This window comes from Coregonus clupeaformis, chromosome 14, assembly GCF_020615455.1.
Source record: "Coregonus clupeaformis isolate EN_2021a chromosome 14, ASM2061545v1, whole genome shotgun sequence".
NCBI lineage: Eukaryota > Metazoa > Chordata > Actinopteri > Salmoniformes > Salmonidae > Coregonus > Coregonus clupeaformis.
In genome coordinates this window covers 45704045-45719602 of record NC_059205.1, presented here as the reverse complement: position 1 = coordinate 45719602, position 15558 = coordinate 45704045, and the positions used below count along the sequence as shown (strand labels likewise).

Genomic DNA, 15558 nt, shown 5'->3' with positions numbered 1-15558 from the left:
TACTTTCCAATGTCAATACGAGGCTTTGGAAGATCTCTATTGCTCTGAGGAGATATTGACGGCTGCCAGGGCTGTGTCTTAAGCCAACAGACACTACAATAGATCTGTAACAGAATAGGTCTGTTGTTCTTGTACACTTCAGCTATTCCATTACATCTTGACCGTCCCCACCGTATTAATAAACGCTCAATCTTCCAATCGGAAAACTGATTAGAATTAATCTTGCGCAACAGGAAAAGTCTGTTTCGGGCCGAGTGTCAGTCTATTGAATTTGCTACTCTTTGGAAGAACGGAGAGAAACTGTAAAAGCGTTTGTTGGACCGAAACTGCCAGTTTTTCCATTAGAACATATTTGCGCCGATACGACTGTACTAGCAGGCCTATGTTACTTATTTTGGATGGTGAGATAAATCAATATTGATGGTACAAAGATCAATCTAGGAATTCATCACTGAGGTCTCTGTGTTCATCTGTGATCCCAGGCAAACGGATGCAAAGGGCATTAGGGCAGAGAGGCAGGGTTCCCTACAGAGACAGAGAATGACAGAGAGAGAGAAACACACAGACACAGTGACCCACTTTAAACTGAGTCTCATGTGGTGCTCAGGCTTGGTCCCACAAACAAAGGCTTTATATAGTATGCATAGTCTTCATTTAAACTACACAGATGCTTCACAACCTGATTCAACTGATCATCAAGTCTTTGACTAGATGTGTTAGTGGTGGGCTAGAACCATATATGCTACTGTGAGTGTGTGTGTGAGACAGAGAGAGGGAAGAGATGGTCAGTATTCTCTCCTAAAATAATCTCTTCTCACTCCCTCACACATACACACACACACACACCTCCCCTCTCCCCCACACACACTTACACATTCACAGTGGGTCAACACACACACACACACACACACACACTCAGTAAATGTGATCCCACCATCAGCAAGCCTAACGGCTGTCAAACAGATATTGCTAATGGGATTGCAGAGGGAGGCTGTTTTGGGACACTTCTTTACAATGCTGCAGCCTGCCAGCACATCACCTTATCCAGCTCTATTTACACTAGCAGTTATGTTTTTTACTAGAAGAACTGGGTTAGGTACAGTGCATTCAGAAAGTATTCAGACCCCTTGACTTTTTCCACATTTTGTTACGGTACAGCCTTATTCTAAAATGGATTAAATAGTTTTTTCCCCTCATCAATCGACACAGAATACCCCATAATGACAAACCAAATACAGGTTTTTAGAAACTTCAGCAAATGTATTAAAAATAAAAAACAGAAAAACCTTATTTACATAAGTATTCAGACCCTTTGCTATGAGACTCGAAATTGAGCTCAGGGGCATCCTGTTTCCATTTCTCAAACTTAACTGCCACTGTTGGCTAATTCTGTATTGGTTATGGACGACCACTCTCTTCTGGAAAAACACTTAGAGAGATGTCGTATTCTATCATACACCTCGTTTTAAGAGCGTGTAATGGAGTCGATAGCCTAGACAGAGACCACTGCTTGTACGTACTGATTGTATGCTATCAAGACAGGCTTATTCAAACACAATTATCCATGCAAGTCCCATCCCAATATCATCAAGATCAGTGGACAGGTTAACCACTGCATGAACATACTTATTAACATTCTGCATTGTAGCTGCTGTACACAACATAGCCTAATCAGCACTAGGAAGATAGGCTACATAGTAATATCGGCCTAGCCATAACAAGCATACCAAATCACAAAAGGTAGGCTCTAGTCAGGCAAACCATAAGCATACAGAGTCACAAAAGTGTACTGTGTATAATATTACTTTGTGACTGATAAGAGCTGGTGCAGTAGACTGACTTAGATGAAGTTGTTTGGGGGAAGCTGGTAGTGGGGCGCAGAAGGCTTCTGTGGCTGTATACCAGCAGACTCTGAGAAGATGATTGTGCTCACCTGTTCAGAGCTCAGGTGTTGGCGAACTCTGGTCCATTGGCCAACTCGGAGTCCCCCTTGTCCTCCAACTGCTGCAGGCTGTCAGCAGGGGAAACAGCTCTGAAACAACACAACCAACACAGTCTGGTTAGATCAGGAACCACTCTTCGGTGACACATATAGGCTATATAGTACAAGAGACATACTCCCGCTCCAAGCAGCAAGTAGTAGGACAGTTAAGAAAATGTTTTAAAGTGATAGTTCACTTTTTCATTTAGGCTACACAACAGATGGTGTGGGACATGGACTCATGTCATTAGACTATGTATGAGGTCTGAAAAGCATCTGTTAAACTTTGATTTATGAGAGAATGTAGGACTTTTTGAGTAAACTATCACTTTAAGGAAAATCCTGAATTTCATAAGTCTATGGTAGGCAAGTCTCAAAATGCTCTCAAACACAATTTAACTGAGTCCTCTAGACGAGAGCTTCCATGGGGACTGTGCAGCAGCCTGAACGTTTGACATCCCCATCTATGGAAACAACTCCTGCATCTTCGCTATTCAAACTCAGCCTAGTCAGGTTCAGTGACAGAGTCCATCAACCAGTCTCCTAGACACAGATGCTGTCGCTGTGTGAGCCACACTCATGCAGGCCGATCAGACACTGCAAGTTACCTTGAGGTGGGGTACACAGAGATACATCAAACTCAGAAGAAATAATAAAGTCTCCACTCTCCAATCTCGTCAGTAGAAGTGGTGGCATATCAGAAAACAAGTTTGAGGACACATTTCACAGGGAATGTTGTAGAGAGGTGCTATGGACTTGCGTGCGACATCATTCTGAAAGCCTGTTACATTTCAAAGCTGAGTGTTAGGCCTTCATCTCAATCACACACAGGGCTATCAAAGGAGGTTATTTACGGTGCATTCGGAAAGTATTCAGACCCCTTAACCTTTTCCATATTTTGTTATGTTACAGCCTTATTCTAAAATTGATTAAATCGTTTTTTTCCCTCATCAATCTACACACAATACCCCATAATGACAAAGCAAAAATATGTTTTTAGACATAAAAAACAGAAATACCTTATTTACATACGTATTCAGACCCTTTACTATGAGACTCGAAATTTAGCTCAGGTGCATCCTGTTTCCATTGATCATCCTTGAGATGTTTCCACAACTTGATTGGAGTCCAGCTGTGGTAAATTCAAATGATTGGACATGATTTGGAAAGGCACACAATCAAGAATAAGACTAACGTAACAAAATGTGGAAAAGTCTGAATACTTTCCGAATGCACTGTATCTGAAATCTAAATCTGACTGCACTGCAGCTGTTCAAATTCAAACAGGGAAACTAGTGTGTTAGTATTAAGTTTGTTTAATGCTGGCCTGGAGAATAAGTGTGCAACCAACAAGCAATGAAGCCCTCCAGGATCTCAGTTGCCCACCCCTGCTAAGAGAGGAGAAATAGCCTGTGAAAGAGTACACAGTGTCCTTAGTGCTCTACTCTTGAGACTCTACCGCTGGAACACTGAGTCAGTCACAGTTTAGCCTAATGTTTCTCTACAATGACAATCTACAATGACTAACCTGTAACAACGAGGCAGCTTCAGTTCCATATAGCACAAATATGGCCCTGAACTAAATTACTGCAATGAAGCCGGTTAGTTATTGCAATATACATATATATATATATACATACACACAGTGAGGGGAAAAAAGTATTTGATCCCCTGCTGATTTTGTACATTTGCCCACTGACAAAGAAATGATCAGTCTATAATTTTAATGGTAGGTTTATTTGAACAGTGAGAGACAGAATAACAACAACAAAATCCAGAAAAACGCATGTAAAAAATATTATAAATTGATTTGCATTTTAATGAGGGAAATAAGTATTTGACCCCCTCTCAATCAGAAAGATTTCTGGCTCCCAGGAGTCTTTTATACAGGTAACGAGCTGAGATTAGGAGCACACTCTTAAAGGGAGTGCTCCTAATCTCAGTTTGTTACCTGTATAAAAGACTCCTCATGTCTTTGTCAGTGGGCAAACGTACAAAATCAGCAGGGGATCAAATACTTTTTTCCCCTCACTGTATATATATATATATATATGATATTCTACTTATTCATAACTTATTTTACTTTAGTTTCACATGGAGGGCTTTTGAGAGAATACAATTAAATTAACAGAGATGTGGCATGGGCCATTTTGTTGACAAATAAGCCTAATAAAGAAAACACTTTTTCAATTTGGCTGCAAATTAAGGCTAAAGCTTTATAAAATCTGTTCTCTCAATTTTGTAAGAGTACGGGGGCATAGCCTCATAATATAGGTTCTTCTTCCCACATAAAAAAAACGCAGATTATCTCATTCACTGCGGAGAGCACAGCCTCCACACGATGAACCTCAGCATCCCACGATGCAGCAGTGTAGGCAGGGATATTTATAAACAGGGTTCCTGGCAGACCACGCACACACGTGCGCCCGCCTGACTTCGCCTCTCTCCCCCTCCCTCCCTCCCTCCCTCCCTCCCTCCCTCCCTCCCTCCCTCCCTCTCCCAGCATGCTGTGCGTTTCAGTGGTGTTAATTATGGTCAGGCCACAGAAAACAGGAGGAAAACAGGAGAGTAGCCTCCCCTCTTCTTCCTGACACCACCTCCACAAAAACACCTCCTCAGCCTCCGTCCTGTAAAAGTAGGACAGTAGGAGTCATAGGATAAATAAACTGGCTGGATAACGTCCTTTGATGTAGGAAAGCAGGTTCAGGATCTGTTTCCCAAAACATTACATAATGACCATTAGAAGGGGCATAATGAAACTGGCCTTAGGACTCAGCCTTGGTGCATTCCATCTGTTAGGCTAGACCTTAACAGTAAAAACTTTGACCCTCTGCTGTTTAGCTACACATAACAGTTAGCCTATTTGTCTAAGGGTTTGCCATTCAGGTAGTTACACTGACCCTTTCCTAACCAGCAGGCCTCTCTCTGCCTACCGTGATCACTTAATCTAGGATAGATCTAATCTAGGACGAAATGACTGTTCAGCATACATTTAGACTATGTAGGCTAAAGGTTACTGTTACTATGACTGTTTAGAACCGAGCAAGGCAGTCCTCTTGGACATTAAAGCTTTTGGTCCACCGCAGCACCTAAGCACCTAATCATCGTCTTGACAGAACTGGTTCAAAACCACAATTAGTTGAGGCAGGTTTAGGGTTCTGGGCTGGAACAAAGGATGTTGCACCACATGCACCATATGGCCGTCCAGAATCATTGGCTTCCGCTGTTCCCTGTTCTTAACACTGCAGGTAGAAGATAGTAGACCTACCTTCTCAAACCTAAACCTAACGCAGAACTGACTTAGATCAGTAGCATCCTACTCTGTTCTTAACAGCTTGCCTTCTCACAGTTGTGATAAATCCATCCTGTTCTTAGCAGCGATAGTCACAGTTGGGATACATTATCTATCTGTTTGTTTACTAACACCAGCAGAAGCAGCAAGGTGGGCGTGTTTGAGAGTCCCTGCTTCTTGGCACAGTGGGGGATCAGTGTATTGCTCTGTCAGCTATACCAGCTTACAGTACTGATACTAGCTTACAGTACTGATACTAGCTTACAGTACTGATACTAGCTTACAGTACATATAGACAGGGATGCCGTCCCAGCCATAGATAGAACACTGTCTCAGCTGAAAGCAGATGCATCTCAAATGCAAGATAAGTTCTCCTTTTAGCCAGCCAAGTTAAGTTCCAACCAGCCTCAGTGTCTAACAGTGGAAAAGCGTCATCATCACCAGTGAGTGACGAACTTAGTCCACTGGTCTTTTCCTCTGTCCTGACATTAGCTTAAATACATTGGAATAAGATTTGGGTCTGTATTTCTTCTTCCACAGAAGACTGCTTCTACCTTGCTGCCTGTTAGCTTAGCTGCTTGTTGGCCTCGGTGGTAGAGTGGAAAACCACTATGGCACTGAAGCAGTGAAAACACTGAAGCAAGGAAGGAACATCTGGGATGATGCTCCTCTGGTCAGCAGTGGTAGGTCTAGCTAGTTAAAGTATTTCAGGGATTGGCAGGAGAGGGTGTGTACTGGGAGAAAGGAATGAGGGCTGCTTAGGATCTCTGAGGGAATGTTAAATCACAACTACTTTGAAGGTGTTTAGTCGAAGAGGCAAACAGATACGGTTTTAGGGTTGATGGACGACACGGAACACTTTATCCCTGGATCCTGTGTTTTGAGTTAGGGAGACAGTTGGAGTAAGTTACAGTGGTTGGATTTGATAGATTGCTCCTTTTCATGGTTTTGATCAAAGGGGAGAATGTCTTGAAAAATAGTTTGAATAGGCACCAAATCTCCAGTCATTAGCGTTGCTTTGAATACAAAAATACCAGGCTGCAGAATATAACCAAGGCTACTGAACCTGCTGTCAAGAAATCCTTCCTTTGTATGTCATCTATAATGGTTTGTTTTGTAATTATACTGCATTGAATAAGCTCTACAGCCATTACTTTCTTTCCTATCCTAGGCTTGGATGCTTCAAAGCTTTTCTAAGTGAAGTTGCTTATATTCTTATTAGCTAGGCTACTCGCTGCAGCAGTGTCTGATCTCTCTGTCAGACAGACTGGCAGCATCGGAAAAGAGTCCATCACACAACAGACAGGGGAGTGATTAGACTGCAGAGTAAGGGGAAGGTGGTGTGTGTGTGTAGTGCTGAGTAAGGCCTACTCCCGTTGGAGGAACTAAACTCCCATCATCATTCAGCTGGAAACGTCCATCTGACTTTGAGACTCTCTTTTTACTTATTAAGTCAAACAAATCAAGGTAGGCTTGGCCTGCTCTACTACAGTAGTTAATAGTAAAAATCCCACCGTCGTGCATTTTATTTTTATTTTTTATTTATTTAACCTTTATTTAACCAGGTAAGCCAGTTGAGAACAGGTTCTCATTTACAACTGCGACCTGGCCAATATAAAGCAAAGTAGTGCAATAAAAACAACACAGAGTTACATATGGGGTAAAAAAACATAAAGTCAAAAATACAACAGAAAATATATATACAGTGTGTGCAAATGTAGCAAGTTATGGAGGTAAGGCAATAAATAGGCTATAGTGCAGAATAATTACAATAGTATTAACACTGGAATGCTAGATGTGCAGGTATGTGCAAATAGAGATACTGGTGTGCAAAAGAGCAAAATAAATAACAATATGGGGATGAGGTAGTTGGGTGGGCTAATTTCAGATGGGCTGTGTACAGGTGCAGTGATCGGTAAGGTGCTCTGACAACTGATGCTTAAAGTTATTGAGGGAGATAAGAGTCTCCAGCTTCAGAGATTTTTGCAATTCGTTCCAGTCATTGGCAGCAGAGAACTGGAAGGAATGGCGGCCAAATGAGGTGTTGGCTTTGGGAATGACCAGTGAGATATACCTGCTGGAGCGCAGACTACGGGTGGGTGCTGCTATGGTGACCAATGAGCTAAGATAAGGCGGGGATTTGCCTAGCAGTGATTTATAGATGGCCTGGAGCCAGTGGGTTTGACGACGAACATGTAGTGAGGACCAGCCAACAAGAGCGTACAGGTCACAGTGGTGGGTAGTGTATGGGGCTTTGGAGACCAAACGGATGGCACTGTGATAGACTACATCCAATTTGCTGAGTAGAGTGTTGGAGGCTATTTTGTAAATGACATCGTCGAAGTCAAGGATCGGTAGGATAGTCAGTTTTACGAGGGCATGTTTGGCAGCATGAGTGAAGGAGGCTTTGTTGCGAAATAGGAAGCCGATTCTAGATTTAACTTTGGATTGGAGATTCTTTATGTGAGTCTGGAAGTTGAGTTTACAGTCTAACCAGACACCTAGGTATTTGTAGTTGTCCACATACTCTAGGTCAGACCCGTCGAGAGTAGTGGTTCTAGTCGGGTGGGCGGGTGCCAGCAGCGTTCGATTGAAAAGCATGCATTTAGTTTTACTAGTGTTTAAGAGCAGTTGGAGGCTACTGAAGGATTGTTGTATGGCATTGAAGCTCGTTTGGAGGTTTGTTAACACAGTGTCCAATGAAGGGCCAGATGTATACAAAATGGTGTCGTCTGCGTAGAGGTGGATCTGAGAGTCACCAGCAGCAAGAGCGACATCATTGATATACACGGAGAAAAGTGAGAATGAAATTCATACAGCCTTGATCAGAATCTTGCGACAAACATAGTCATTCTTTGATCCTTTTTTATATAATCAAGAAATATTCTCATTTGTTTACAAGAATCTGTTTTCACAAATCTGACGCAGAGAGGAGTAGCGCTGTTTGCTGCCAGTTTCAATGCAACAAGACCGGCCAAAACTCCTGGAAACATGTCACACACACACACACAGACACACACACACAGACACACACACTTACATCATCTTGGAGAAGGGGCTAGCTACGATGAATAATTACACACAAGCCATCAAAATAAGCCAGCTCTGGCATGGAAACAGTGGTCTTATTCAACCAAAACTTGATACATGATGTGGCGTATCCTCTAACATGAGACCGCAGTCAGAGTCACATGTCCAAGGACATTTAAAGAGGAACAACATGCTGAATAAAATATTAGGTTTAGTTCAGTCAACTATGAAATAGCGGCAGGTAAAAACATCAATGGTTCGATCCATAAACAATTACTACAATTACGCTAAGTCATTACGTTACATAATTTATGATAATACTAAAATAAACAACCAAGATAAAGCCTCAATGAATTTCCATTACACAGCTTCAGCCGCTTTAGATTAAGCTCTGCAGCAGTATTAAGTAATATTCCCCATCCCACACACACAAACACACCCACAGTACTGAAAACATATCAGCACCCTCTGAAAAGTGCTTAGGGTTATGAATCTAGAAGCTTCCAGTGCTGAAATATACACATAAACAGTCACTTGACACACATACACACACACATGCCTGGAAATAGGCACCCACTCAGACACGATAGGACACACATGAATTAAAATATACCACATTGTGTGCCTTACCACATTGTGTGCCTGATTACATTATATTGGACATGGTGATGACATTTCTACATTTACATTTTAGTCATTTACAGGAGCAATTAGGGTTAAGTGCCTTGCTCAAGGGCATCAACAGATTTTTTATCTAGTCGGCTCAGGGATTTGAACCAGTGACCTTTTGGTTACTGGCCCAATGCTCTTAACCACTAGGCTATCTGCCTAACTCAGGTTGTGGCCCAGTATCTCGTTACCGACCACACACACACTAACTCTTACCGCCGCCGCTGAATACTTTATACTGACCTTTAAAAACAGTCACCCCCATTCACCTCCCTCCTCCTCCCCTTTCCCGCCCACGGTTTCCCCGCAGGCACCGGGATGGACGGCCTGCACCAGCAGCGAGGACCCGCAGTGTCAGGATGAGAGCACTGAGGGGGTGCGGTCCACCTGTCAGACCGTGACATCAGCTGGCGCGTGCCACTGACACCTGCAGCACCAGGCAAACACATGATGCTGAGATCTAAGAGACTACAGGCTGCAGCACAGCCCCTCTTTCACCCCTCGCTCTCGCCTCTTCTCTTTTTCTAATCTAGTTACAGGTCTTCAGTGGACCGTTACGATAGTGTGGTGGGGTGAGGGGAAGGGGGTGCAGCCAGGGTATCAGCAGCAGTATTATACCTTTATAAATGGAATCCTCAGGAGACGACGTGAAGCAGCCATTCTTAATAACGCTGTCGAGAGGACAGACACAATGAACTCAATCCAGCCCCGTCGACAGAGAGCCTGTGTGTGTGTTTAGTCTAGCCAGCCCAGACATAATGGCGACGGATACTGTGTCTGCCTGCCATGACCTCATGAAGCAGTGAATGCTAGTGTAACAGCACTCCTATGCATGTGTGTGTGGTATCGTGTGTACATGGGAGTAAGATTGTGAAAGACACGGCATGACTGAATGTAGGCTATTCTTCGTCGAAGTAAAATATTTGTTCTCCTTATAAGATTTTCATTTTGCACAGTGACCCAAATGAACACATCTCAGAGTCATTGCACTGGTTCAGGTATGCCCAGAACATCTGTCTTAGATGCTCCTTAATCGTAACCATAGCTGGTTCATTAATAGCATAAAGTACTGGGTAACCTTCTGGGCAACAAAGACCCTACAGGACCACAGGAAAAGAACCATATGTGTATTAAGAGCCAATACAGCCACCCCTTTGTGAGGTAGGCCTTAGTTATTGCCCTCAACTGGAAGCCCTTGTGGGCAGATTATCTTCTCATATAAAAAATTAGTTTAGTCTGATCAATCAAATGCGTGATGATCAATCCATCATCTAAACCAGCGCAGACACTTCTCTGTATTCCACTGGCTAGTATTACCTCTTTAACTTTCTGCTTTTATTTCTAAGGATACTAAGGATAGAGGGATGTCTCCTGACCTTCGACAGTTGTACTGAGCCACAATGAAATCAAGATAGACAAGACGCTGGCAGACAGTATTCAAACAAAACTGGTATCTAGAAGTTGACAGGATATGAGAAAATAACACTTCACTTCAGCTGCACATTTGGATACATAAACAGGCTATGGAGTAAAATAAATATGTTGCCTGCATGATTGTCAATTTCATGCACTTTTTTATTTATTTAACCTTTATTTAACCAGGTAAGCCAGTTGAGAACAGGTTCTCATTTACAACTGCGACCTGGCCAAGATAAAGCAAAGCAGTGCGATAAAAACAACAACACAGAATTACATATGGGGTAAACAAAACATAAAGTCAAAAATACAACAGAAAATATATATACAGTGTGTGCGAATGTAGTAAGTTATGGAGGTAAGGCAATAAATAGGCCATAGTGCAAAATAGTTACAATTTCGTAATAACACTGGAATGATAGATGTGCAAAAGATGATGTGCAAATAGAGATACTGGGGTGCAAATTAGCAAAATAAATAACAATATGGGGATGAGGTAGATGGGTGGGCTAATTTCAGAAAGGCTGTGTACAGGTGCAGTGATCGGTAAGCTGCTCTGACAACTGACGCTTAAAGTTAGTGAGGGAGATAAGAGACTCCAGCTTCAGAGATTTTTGCAGTTAGTTCCAGTCATTTGCAGCAGAGAACTGGAAGGAATGGCGGCCAAAGGAGGTGTTGGCTTTGGGGATGACCAGTGAGATATACCTGCTGGAGCGCATACTACGGGTGGGTGTTGCTATGGTGACCAATGAGCTAAGATAAGGCGGGGATTTGCCTAGCAGTGATTTATAGATGGCCTGGAGCCGGTGGGTTTGGCGACTAATATGTAGTGAGGGCCAGCAAACAAGAGCGTACAGGTCACAATGGTGGGTAGTATATGGGGCTTTGGTGACAAAACGGATGGCACTGTGATAGACTACATCCAATTTGCTGAGTAGAGTGTTGGAGGCTATTTTGTAAATGACATCGCCGAACTCAAGGATCGGTAGGATAGTCAGTTTTACGAGGGCATGTTTGCCAGCATAAGTGAAGGAGGCTTTGTTGCGAAATAGGAAGCCGATTCTAGATCCAACTTTTGATTGGAGATGCTTCATGTGAGTCTGGAAGGAGAGTTTACAGTCTAACCAGACACCTAGGTATTTGTAGTTGTCCACATACTCTAGGTCAGACCCGCTGAGAGTAGTGATTCTAGTCGGGTGGGCGGGTGCAAGCAGCGTTCGGTTGAAGAGCATGCATTTAGTTTTACTAGTGTTTAAGAGCAATTGGAGGCTACGGAAGGAGTGTTGTATGGCGTTGAAGCTCGTTTGGAGGTTTGTTAACACAGTGTCCAATGAAGGGCCAGATGTATACAAAATGGTGTCGTCCGCATAGAGGTGGATCCGAGCGTCACCAGCAGCAAGAGCGACATCATTGATATTGATAGAGGAATTATGATTATGACAAAAATTGTTAACCCCAATACTGATGATGACTGTGTGAACTGTGTTAGGGTTATCATTATAAACCCACAAACAGAGGGGGTGAGTTAGAAACTGCTGAGACAAACATTCCAGGATGAAGGGGACTGAGAAACTGGTTAAAGGCCTCCTAAAGGTGGGCGGAGCAAAGTGCCTTTGTGTGAAGTGGTATAAAAGCTGTATATGTGTTTTTTGGCGGCAGAGCTCTCCATGTCACGGATTCTGCCGAGGCTGCTCCTCCTCCTTGTTCGGGCAGGCTTCGGCGTTCGTCGTCCCCGGAGTACTAGCTGCCACCGTTGAATGTTTCTATGTTTGATTGCTTTTGTCTGTCCATTGCACCTGTGTCCGTTTGTGTCTGATTATGTGTTCTATAAGTTTCCTGTTTTGTATTGGTTAGGTTGTGTGTTGTTATTCGCCTGTCCGTTAGTGCTGCGTGTTCTTTCTGTTTATTGTTTTGTTAGTTTACGCACAGTCTGCGTAATCGTTCGCCTCTGTTTGTGTTTGAGGCCGTTCATTGTATTGTGCTTGGGTTTTTGCACTAGTAAACGTTGTTGGACTAAGCTTCGGTGTCCTGCGCCTGACTCCCGCACCACATTAACCTCAGCTAGTGACACTCCATGATTAAACATACAGATCATTCTTGCCGGTTGTGGACCTTTGTTTAATTCATGATTAAACCAGAGCCTTACACCCTCTGGGAATTATTCAGAGCATTAAGTTTGATTAATTAGAGATAGAAATTCTTGTGACAAATGGTCCTTCGAGCCGGATCTCAAAAATACGTCTTTGTCGTTCTGAGGACACCGAAAACCGTGCACGGGCGGATGATAACATCCGTATAGAATTGACCTGGCCTTTGACGTTAAGGTTATAAACAGGCCGGTGATGAACCTTATGAACGATAAAGACGTTGACGAGATCTGAAAAAGCATTTAAATCCCAACTGCAAGGATCAGGTCAGTAATTTTTATTCATGGGTTTTGGTGAAATGATTTGAACTTGTATAAGAATAGTAATTCTTGTGAAGGGCAGAGAATAATTACCAAAATCTCATAAGACTTGCCATATTCTAGAGTGGTAAAGCACAGTAACTTAAAGGAAGGAACGGGGTCTGAAATGACTCAAGGTAATAGGCCATTACCAAAATAAACTAGTTCATATTGAGATTGTACGGGGTACAGTGTTTACAATATAAACAGGAAGGGAGATAATTATCATTGTGTGAGATAGATACATTAAACAAGTCAAGAGTCATAAACAACTGGGGATTTGCTCTAACTCTGTCTATTTCATGAAACTAGAGCAGTTACGACCTCTGGGTTACAGATAGTGTTAGCAAAAAATCGTATAAGGTTGTATACGTGTGAGACCTAATGATCCATCGAAATACGTGATAATTGTTTCAAGGAAGGGACTAAAATAGGTCACGTGAGGTCCCATCCGTTTCATGAAACTGGGGTCTTAAAAAAACTCGGTTACGGCTTGAATAATTTAAATGGTTGATTACAAAAGCAGATCATAACATTTGCTCAAAAGTCGCACCTAATAATAAGTCCCAAAGAAAATAATTATTGATTGAATTATTACTAAATGATAAGGGAGGCGGGGATTTCTTATTTTTCTACCATGGGAAATAAATATTCTAAAGAGGTCCGAGAATTAACGGGGATGAAAGTATATGTTAGGAAGGGATCAAAGAAATATGTATTATGGATCCATTTGGGAGAAGAGGTATGGATTTATTGGGCATCTCGATGTAGAGAAATTAGAGGCTATGATTAGGCAGATGCATGTAAATTGAGGAACGGATTTGAAGAAACAGCGAGAATAGGGGGCTAGAGACAGCGAGAGTATGGTTTTTGGAGGCTCGAAAGAGTCAGGAAAGACTAGAGAATTTAAACACAGAGAGTTGAAGAGATTAGATAGCTAGAATAAGCCAGGGAGAGAAAGTAGAGATAATGAGTTTAAGGTTGTGCCGTTGTTTGATCATGTGATAAGGTTTAATGGGTAATCGGACCATAACTAATGTGGTTATAGAAGTAATGTATAATATAGTAGAGAGCCAATAGAGGGTTCCATTGAACTATTATGGTTTATTGGGCATTTCAATGGCATAAGGTGAAATCTGTATGTATGAGTGGAATTCAACGGCTGGTATGGGTGGTAACCGGATACTACTGAGTATTTGGTTTGGTGATGTTGAATGGAAGATTTGTAGCGTGGTTTGGGTTAAAAAGAAAGACTCACTTATTCAACAGGAATAGGTGCAGGGAGATAGTTTTTGTGTTGCTGAATGAGGTGAGAGCTAGTGCGGTTTTCATTTGGTGACGTCACTTGCTCAATGAACTGGAAGTAGTTTTTTTGAAAGGATCGCGGATTTTGTGGAGTGACTGGCAATGTATTTAGAGGGTCCCTGGTTCGAACCCAGGTAGAGACAGTGGGTAAAGCTTTCGCATTGGGGCTATGGACCTAGATTACTAGGTGGATTGAGAAATGTGAAAGGTTGAATTAGATCGCTTACAGTGGGGAAAAAAAGTATTTAGTCAGCCACCAATTGTGCAAGTTCTCCCACTTAAAAAGATGAGAGGCCTGTAATTTTCATCATAGGTACACGTCAACTATGACAGACAAATTGAGAAAAGAAAATCCAGAAAATCACATTGTAGGATTTTTAATGAATTTATTTGCAAATTATGGTGGAAAATAAGTATTTGGTCACCTACAAACAAGCAAGATTTCTGGCTCTCACAGACCTGTAACTTCTTCTTTAAGAGGCTCCTCTGTCCTCCACTCGTTACTTGTATTAATGGCACCTGTTTGAACTTGTTATCGTATAAAAAGACACCTGTCCACAACCTCAAACAGTCACACTCAAACTCTACTATGGCCAAGACCAAAGAGCTGTCAAAGGACACCAGAAACAAAATTGTGAGACCTGCACCAGGCTGGGAAGACTGAATCTGCAATAGGTAAGCAGCTTGGTTTGAAGAAATCAACTGTGGGAGCAATTATTAGGAAATGGAAGACATACAAGACCACTGATAATCTCCCTCGATCTGGGGGCTCCACGCAAGATCTCACCCCATGGGGTCAAAATTATCACAAGGTGCGCAAAAATCGGTGAGCAAAATCCCAGAACCACAGGGGACCCTAGTGAATGACCTGCAGAGAGCTGGGACCAAAGTAACAAAGCCTACCATCAGTAACACACTACGCACGCAAGGACTCAAATCCTGCAGTGCCAGGCGTGTCCCCCTGCTTAAGCCAGTACATGTCCAGGCCCGTCTGAAGTTTGCTAGAGTGCATTTGGATGATCCAGAAGAGGATTGGGAGAATGTCATATGGTCAGATGAAACCAAAATAGAACTTTTTGGTAAAAACTCAACTCGTCGTGTTTGGAGGACAAAGAATGCTGAGTTGCATCCAAAGAACACCATACCTACTGTGAAGCATGGGGGTGGAAACATCATGCTTTCCCACTGAACAGCGCCGGAGAAGATGGCTGCCGTTTTACAGCCCTCTAACCAATTGTACTATTATGTGTGTTTTTCCGCGTTATTTGTAATTTATTTTGTACATAATGTTTCTGCCATCGTCTCTTATAACCAAAGAGAGCTTCTGGATATCAGGACAGCGATTACTCACCTCGCATTGGACGAAGATTTTTTTCTTCAACGGCGTTGCGAAGGATATCCTACAGACACCCGACAAGG

General features: G+C 42.5%; 1 protein-coding gene across 1 annotated transcript in view; it reads right to left on the bottom strand.

Moving 5' to 3' along the window:
- Window positions 1-15558, bottom strand: part of LOC121580835 (protein FAM110B) — a 60119-nt gene that overhangs the window by 10411 nt on the left and 34150 nt on the right. Inside the window, exon 2 of the mRNA XM_041895913.2 lies at window positions 1934-2032. The gene's annotated coding sequence lies outside the window, so the exon portion shown is untranslated. The remainder of the gene's footprint in view (window positions 1-1933; window positions 2033-15558) is intronic.